This window comes from Procambarus clarkii, chromosome 24 (genome assembly GCF_040958095.1).
Source record: "Procambarus clarkii isolate CNS0578487 chromosome 24, FALCON_Pclarkii_2.0, whole genome shotgun sequence".
In the NCBI taxonomy this organism is placed as follows: domain Eukaryota; kingdom Metazoa; phylum Arthropoda; class Malacostraca; order Decapoda; family Cambaridae; genus Procambarus; species Procambarus clarkii.
This window is the reverse complement of record NC_091173.1, coordinates 30255304-30262926: the sequence shown is the minus strand read 5'-3', so window position 1 is coordinate 30262926 and position 7623 is coordinate 30255304.

Below are 7623 nucleotides of genomic sequence, written 5' to 3'. Positions count from 1 at the left end.
TGTTGTTCCCGGAGAGCTGGGGCGCCCTCCTTGGGCCTGTGCCGGGCGCCCCCGTGCCGTGCTGGTCGCGTGGCTGGCTTAGGGTCGGCGTGCCCTGGGCCGCGTCCCTAGTGGCCTGCGTTCGGTCTCCTCTCATGTGGGGCCCCGTCCAGCCGTGCCCGTCCGTGTCCAAGGGGCCCCGCCGCGCGGCGTGCCCAGGCGCGCGCCCTGCCCGGGGCCCCGTCGGCGGCCAGGCGTGCCCCTGCCGGCGTCGCCTTGTGGCCAGGCGTGGTGGGCCCTACGCCCTTTGTGCTCTGCCTAGGGGCCGTCTCCTTTAATTGGCCTTGGGGTCGTCTGGGCGGGCTTCGGCGTCCTTCCCGCCTTTCCTCCGGGGCTCCCTGGCGCCGGCCCGCCGGGTTTCCCTGGGTGTCTCAGGGGGCCAGGCTTCGCCTTGTCCGAGGACATGTGTCGCCGTCGGCGACGGTTTGTAGCCAGGTTCGGTCCTACGCCCGGGGCGCATGTTCTCGGCGGCGGCGACACGTGGCCAGGCGTGGGCGGCCCTATGGCGGGCCCCGCCTTGGGGCCCATGCATGCCCTGCCGGGCGTCACGTGCCTGGCCGGCAGGGCGTGCTTCTGCGTCTTTCCTGTTTCCCTCGGGTGTTCCCTGTTGCCGGTCTGCCGGCTTCCCTAGGATGTCCCCAGGGGTCGGGTCCCCCTGAGCGGACAAGCGTCGCCCCTGGCGACGACTCGTGGACAGGTCCAGCCCTCCGCCCGGGCCTGCTACGGGGCACGCGCCTGGTCGTGCTGCCACGTGGCACAGCGTTCCGTGGCGCGCACGGTGGGGCTGTGTCCCGCCCTTCCTGTCCCCTTTTGGGTGCTAATCCACGTGGCTTTGCGCCACAGCTTCCCACGTCGGGGCTCGGGCTGCCTTGCGCCCGTACGGCCGCGCCTGTGTGCGGCCCCCCCCCCCTCCCCTTTTCGTCTAGGCCCTGCGCATGCCGTGTGGCAACGCGTGGTTGGTAGGCCACGGGGTCCTTGCCGTGTGTGGTGTGTTCTCTGCTAGGCACGTCGCCATCGGACGTCTCGCCCGGCCGTGTTGCCCGGGGTGTTAGCCCCAGGCCCTTCGGTGTCCCGGAGTCCCCAGGTACGTCTTCCCCAGAGTGGCGCCGATCAAGATGTCCCCAGACGTCCGTCGGCCGGTGTAAGTCCGGCATGTAGTCCCCAGACGTACGTCTGGCCGGTGTTGCCCGGTGTGTTATTTCAAGCTTTCCGCCGTCCAGGCCCTCAGGCACGTGCCCTGCTTGCCTGGGGGGTAGCCAGGACCGTTACTCCATGTCCTCCGTCTGGCCGGTGTTGCCGGCAGGTTGGTTCCCAGGCGCTCCCGCCTGGCCAGTGTAGCCTGGTGTGTTTGTCTTAAGCGCCCTGCCCGTCCGTTGTAGCAGGGATTCCTCCTACGTCGTAAGTTCAGCGTTCGTCCGCCTGCCCGTCCGCCTGTGTCGTCTGTTGTTCTTCTTCGTCGGAGGGAGACGCCGGCGTTGGAGCAAGGACCTGAGATCAGCTCGACGACGACGGCAGGTTTACGTCTAACGGTACGCACCACAGGCCCTGGGTTCGGCGTTGCCGCCGGCAATCCAGGATGACTTTGTTATGTTCGTTAAGTCCTCGGCGTCCAGTTCCAGGGGCCGTGCCCTGGACAGGGGGGTGGCCCCCATGTTGCCTGGGGCACGGTATCCTCCAGCAGATGGCGGCGTCGAAGCGTCGTCGGGAACGTCGTATATTTAATGATTCCCATTCTTTGCCTTCCTAAGACACTGTAATTAAGACTTTCTCACACTTGGTGTGAGAAAATATGGAAGGTTTCTTATTTTGTACTAGCAGACATCTCGCGACATGCCTTGCCCTTATTCATATTTATGTTCTACATTTCAGCACTGACATGCCTCTGCTTTCAGATCACCTCGGATTCACTTTGCCCCAGCCTAACTTTTTACTCAGGCATTCATAGCCTTGTGCATGTCGCACGTTCAAATCTTCGCGTTCGCTGTGTTACAGTATGCTTGTTCACTTTTCCTTGTCTTACGTCATTAAGTAAAGTCAGCCAGGATGTCCTATTTGCAGAGTTATAAGTAATTTATTAAGTATGTCAGCCAGGAGGTGCTATTTGCAGTATTTGCAGTATTATTTGAATTTGCTTTACGTTCCCTGGCCTTGCATTTTGCCTAGTTTCCTCAGTAGTTACAGTACTTTCGTTTGGCTCTTGCAGTCTATTCACGTCGCTTATTTGGTTATATTTAGGTTATGCATCTCCTCCGTTCTCTTAATGTGAAATGGCTATATATCCACGCCGATTGTATACCCTTATTTTGTACTTGCAGATACCACGTGCCATGCATTGCCCTATTCATAATTATGTTCTACGTCTCAGCGCTAACATGCCTCCTGTTTAAGGTTACCTCGGACTCTCTTTCCCAAACAGCCTCCTTAATTTACTCCGACAGTTGATGCGTTGCTCTTGTCGCATGTTTAATTTTGCGTTGCTGTGTTCAGTATGCTCGCCCACTTTTACCCTGCCTTACGTCATTAAGTAAAGACAGCCAGGATGTGCTATTTGCAGAGTTACCAAGTAATTTATTAAGTAAAGTCAGACAGGCAGTGCTAGTTGCAGAGTTACTAAGTAAATTATTAAGTAAAGTCAGCCAGGATGTGCTATTTGCAGAGTCCCTAAGAATTATTAAGTAAAGTCAGACAGGATGTGCTATTTGCAGTATTCGCGGGCCTTTATTTTAGCTTCACGTCTCCTGGCCCTGCATTTTTGCCTAGTTTCATCGGTAGTTACAGTAGTTTATGCTTAGCTTTGCAGTTTAGTTTCCTCAGTGGTTACAGTATTTACGCTTGGCTCTTGCAGTTTATTCACGTTACTTATTTGGTTATATTTATGTTATGCTTCACCTCCGTTCTCTTAATGTAATAATGGTTATATATGCACGCCGATTGTATACCCTTATTTTGTACCTGCAGTTATCACGTGCCATGCCTTGCCCCTATTCAGGTGAACTGGACAGGGGGTGGCCCCCACGTTCCCTGGGGCACGGTACACTCCAGCAGATGGCGGCGTCGAAGCGTCGTCGGGAACGTCGTATATTTAATGATATCCCGTTCTTTACCTTCCTAAGACAATGTAAATTAAGATTTTTACACCTTTATTGGAAGGTTTCTTATTTTGTACTGGCAGACATCTCGCGACATGCCTTGCCCTTCCTCTTAATTACGTTCTACATTTCAGCACTAACATGCCTCCTGCTTTCAGATTACCACGGATTCCTTTTCCCTAACAGCCTACCTTAATTTACTCCGACAGTTGATGCTTTGCTCATGTCGCATGTTTAATTTTGCGTTGCTGTGTTCAGTATGTTTGTTCATTTTTCCTTGCCTTACGTCATTAAGTAAAGTCAGCCAGGATGTGCTATTTGCAGAGTTACTAATTAAATTATTAAGTAAAGTCAGCCAGGATGTGCTATTTGCAGAGTTACTATGTAATTATTAAGTAGTCAGCCAGGATGTGCTGTTTGCAGAGTTCCTACGTAAATTATTAAGTAAAGTCAGCCAGGTTGTGCTATTTGCAGAGTTACTAAGTAAATTATTAAGTAAAGTCAGCCAGGATGTGCTATTTGCAGAGTTCCTAAGTAAATTATTAAGTAAAAGTCAGCCAGGATGTGCTATTTGCAGAGTTACTAAGTAAATTATTAAGTAAAGTCAGCCAGGATGTGCTATTTGCAGAGTTACTAAGTAAATTATTAAGTAAAGTCAGCCAGGATGTGCTATTTGCAGAGTTACTAAGTAAATTATTATGTAAAGTCAGCCAGGATGTGCTATTTGCAGAGTTACTATGTAATTATTAAGTAGAGTCAGTCAGGATGTGCTGTTTGCAGAGTTCCTAAGTAGATTATTAAGTAAAGTCAGCCAGGATGTGCTATTTGCAGAGTTACTAAGTAAATTATTAAGTAAAGTCAGCCAGGATGTGCTATTTGCAGAGTTACTAAGTAAATTATTAAGTAAAGTCAGCCAGGATGTGCTATTTGCAGAGTTACTAATTACTAATTACTAGTCTTTTGCTGGGTTACCTTTATGCTTCTCCCCCTCCTGTCTAGGCATGTTTAGGTATGGCTAGCGGTGCGCGAGCCGCGGCTTATCGGTTGCCCCCTCCCCCCCCCCGGGTCCCTGTTTACTCGGTCTCGCCCGCTTACTTCCGCATTCTTCCACCCCAGTCTACGTTATCGCCTCTCGCTTTTGGGCCTATGTCCTTTCTCAGACCGGGTTGTGTGCCGTCCAGCGCGCCTCGGCGACGTTATCTTCTCTTCGGCCCTCTGTCATTTCCGCCCCCCCCCCCCCAGCCATGCGGGCTCGCCTGTGCGAAACGTCCCCTTGGTTCCTCCTACGTCTGCGTGTCTGTTAATTTTGTTAATGTTGGACTCGCAATTTGATTTGTATTTATTACGGAAAAATTTTTCTCCCGCAATTTACTCTTTGTTTAAGTTTCACGTTCAATTTGTTATTAAGGGACTATCAATTAGGATTTGTATTAATCTATTGCTTTGCCTCTGTGCCTTTAAGTTATTTTCAGCTAGGGTACGCTAGTTGCAGTGCATTCGGGTGGCCCCCCCCCCACAATTTTTTTTTTTTCCACCGGTTATTTCGTCCTATTACACTCGTTTCCCTCTTTATATATTCTAAATATCGCGCATTATATTTGACCACCCTTTTCTTCATCGTATCGACAGTACATTAAGATACATTTGGAATGCTACCGAGTTTAGCATGGCCGCGCACGGTGTCATGCAAAAACTGGCCATTCGGCCTTCCTTCGGCAAGCTCAAGCCAGTCAGTTAGCATGATGACGGCCAGCATGTTGTTGGCCAGCAGCAGACAGCATGTTGTTGGCCAGCAGCAGCCAGCATGCTGTTGGCCATACGGTCGCTAACGTTCTTTGGCCATCCGGCCTTCTGGGCTATTTTACTCTTCTTGTTCCTTCGCCATTGTTGTTTCCTACTACGTAATAGTATTCTATTAAACTTTACCTCATCTATCATTAGGTTAGGGGCCCTTACCTCCAACCGCTATTCCTTCCACCGCGCTCTGCCCGCTTGGCGCTCAACGCCGGCTTCTTCTGATCCCTTTATTTGCAGCCACGACAAGCCGTAAACCCCCCCCCCCTCCTCACCCTACTGCGGCGAGGAAGAGAACGCGAGCCGGATATTCCTCTGATCACCATTACAACGCACGCAGCGGTGCCGGGATGCAGCCGCCCAGGGCCTACGTTAATACTATTATCTTCCCTTTATTTGCTGGGCTATATGGCAGTATTAATATTATTCCGTATCGTTACTGTCATTCCAGTATTATTTTATTAAAATATAAATTGTTTTATGGTTTGGCGTTGCTTTCTTAATTTCTTCCATTCTGCGGCACTTGCCGTCATCGGTTATTTACGATATTACATTGTATTCTTCATTGTACGATTATTTACGACATTGTATTCTTATTATTATCCTTATTACAGTTACTGAATGGCAGCTCCCTGCCGTCGATTTCACTTTGCTCCTGTTCTAAAGATGTTGCCGAAGTTCACGGCGTACTAGCTGCGGCTCGCAGACGCTCATTGACAACACAAGACTACACTCAGTGGCCACTTAGGCAGACTCCTTGGCTTCTATCCAGCCCAATCACCCGTCTGGAGGCAGAGATGGGATAGAGACCAAGGGTAATGTTCCCCGCTCACATTCTACATCCGCTTAGGACACAAGCATGTTATAGATTTGGCTTTAAGAATTGGTCCTTATTCCATTTTATTGTTTATGTATATGTTGCTTAGTTATTATACCCGTTCTTGGTATATGTATTGTTTATATTCAAGATTTATAGTGTTTCGTATTACCCTGTTATAGTTGCTTTGTGCTTCCTTGCTGTTCTCCTACTGGTTTTCTCCCACCTTTGCTCTTAGCAAAGGTACTTCCCCCTTCCGTTTGCTGGAAGATTCTTAGAATTGTTAGCCCCCTTCATTGCTACAGTATAATTACTCGGATGCTCTTTATTCATCCAGGATTGTTAATTAAGGTTTCTCTTAATTCCTGCTGCCGGGCTCCCTCCCCCGTTTTTCGTCTCTGTATTGATTCAGCTAGGGTTTCCCCCTCGTCTGTGCTCTTGCCTGTCACGATAACACTGCACACCGCTTCTGCCCACCCTTACTGCCTTATATCTTTCAGCCCGGGGGAGGTGAGCTACGCGACAAAAAATAGTCGCACGCTCCGACTGGACCAGGTATCGCTTACATGGTCAGGAATCAACACTCTTCGGATCCTACAAGCACAGATCCTACAAGCTCTCCTGTCACCAGGCGGGATTTCTCCAGGATCCTATGCGCTGCCCTCTCGGCGCTAGGCTTGACTTCAGATGACTACGCTCCGCACCCAGCTGTCTCGGGACGGGCTCGCCACATCAGAAATAATGGCAGACGGCAGGCGGAAGAGTAGTGCTCACATCCTACGTCAGACGGGACATTGTTGCTCTGCTACTTTGAGTGCCTCACGCGGCCAGCTGGCACTCGCCCTTCGGGGGGGGGGGGGGGGGTCCGGCCGCTGGCCAGCGGTGGGGGTGCAGCGCCGGTCCCCAAGTGTCCCGCTGTCCGCAGCTAATACTTTGCCCAGTCTAGGTGCTAGTAAGCCCTACTTGTAGTCACACCCCCTTCTCCTTATCCATTAGGTCTTTTACGCCCTCTTGGCCGGGTACATTACGTGTTATGTGGTCTCTCACTTATTAGTTATTCTTTGTGTCCTGCCTGTTATATCCTAGTGTTATATAATTACTACACATTTGCACTCGGCCTTAATTCTAGTACCAGTTAACCTTTAGGTTTCTGCAGAATTAGTTTCCATGTCACTATAGGCTAAGGTCTCATACTTACTACGGGTGTACCTTAAGTTAAATCTAGTCCTCGGACTTGGAATTGTTACTGTTAATTCTTACTTTATATATTTACTTTATATATTTTGATATAAACGTTATATATTTACTTTATATATTTACATGTTCAATATTAAGTTTAATATAATATCAACTTTGTTATAAGTCTATAATATAAACCGTGTTTAATATAGACTTTATATAATTACTTACTTTATATTTGAACTTTATATATTTACATGTTCTGCAGAATTTAATCCTCAATAAACTTTAACGCCCCATACTGCCAGTATCTTTCTCCCCCTGGTCAGAAAATGGTCACTGCTTCACAAGCGGGGATTTTTCTGGCGGGGGAGAAAGAAACAATTGCGCAGCGCGTCCCGCGGCGTTGCGCGGGCAGTTTGGGGCCGTATAAATACGGGTGCACAATGGGGCTCTGCCTCACTCCGCCCGCCCTCGCCGCTGCCCTCGCAAAACCCCACCCTTCCCCCCTTTGCAAGCGGCTGCTTTTGTACCCCCGTCATGCTTCGCACAGTTGTCCCGATTGTCTCCCCACTGCATGTGGGAAGGGGGGTGCAGCGCCGGTCCCCAAGTGTCCCGCTGTCCGCAGCTAATACTTTGCCCAGTCTAGGTGCTAGTAAGCCCCACTTGTAGTCACACCCCCTTCTCCTTATCCATTAGGTCTTT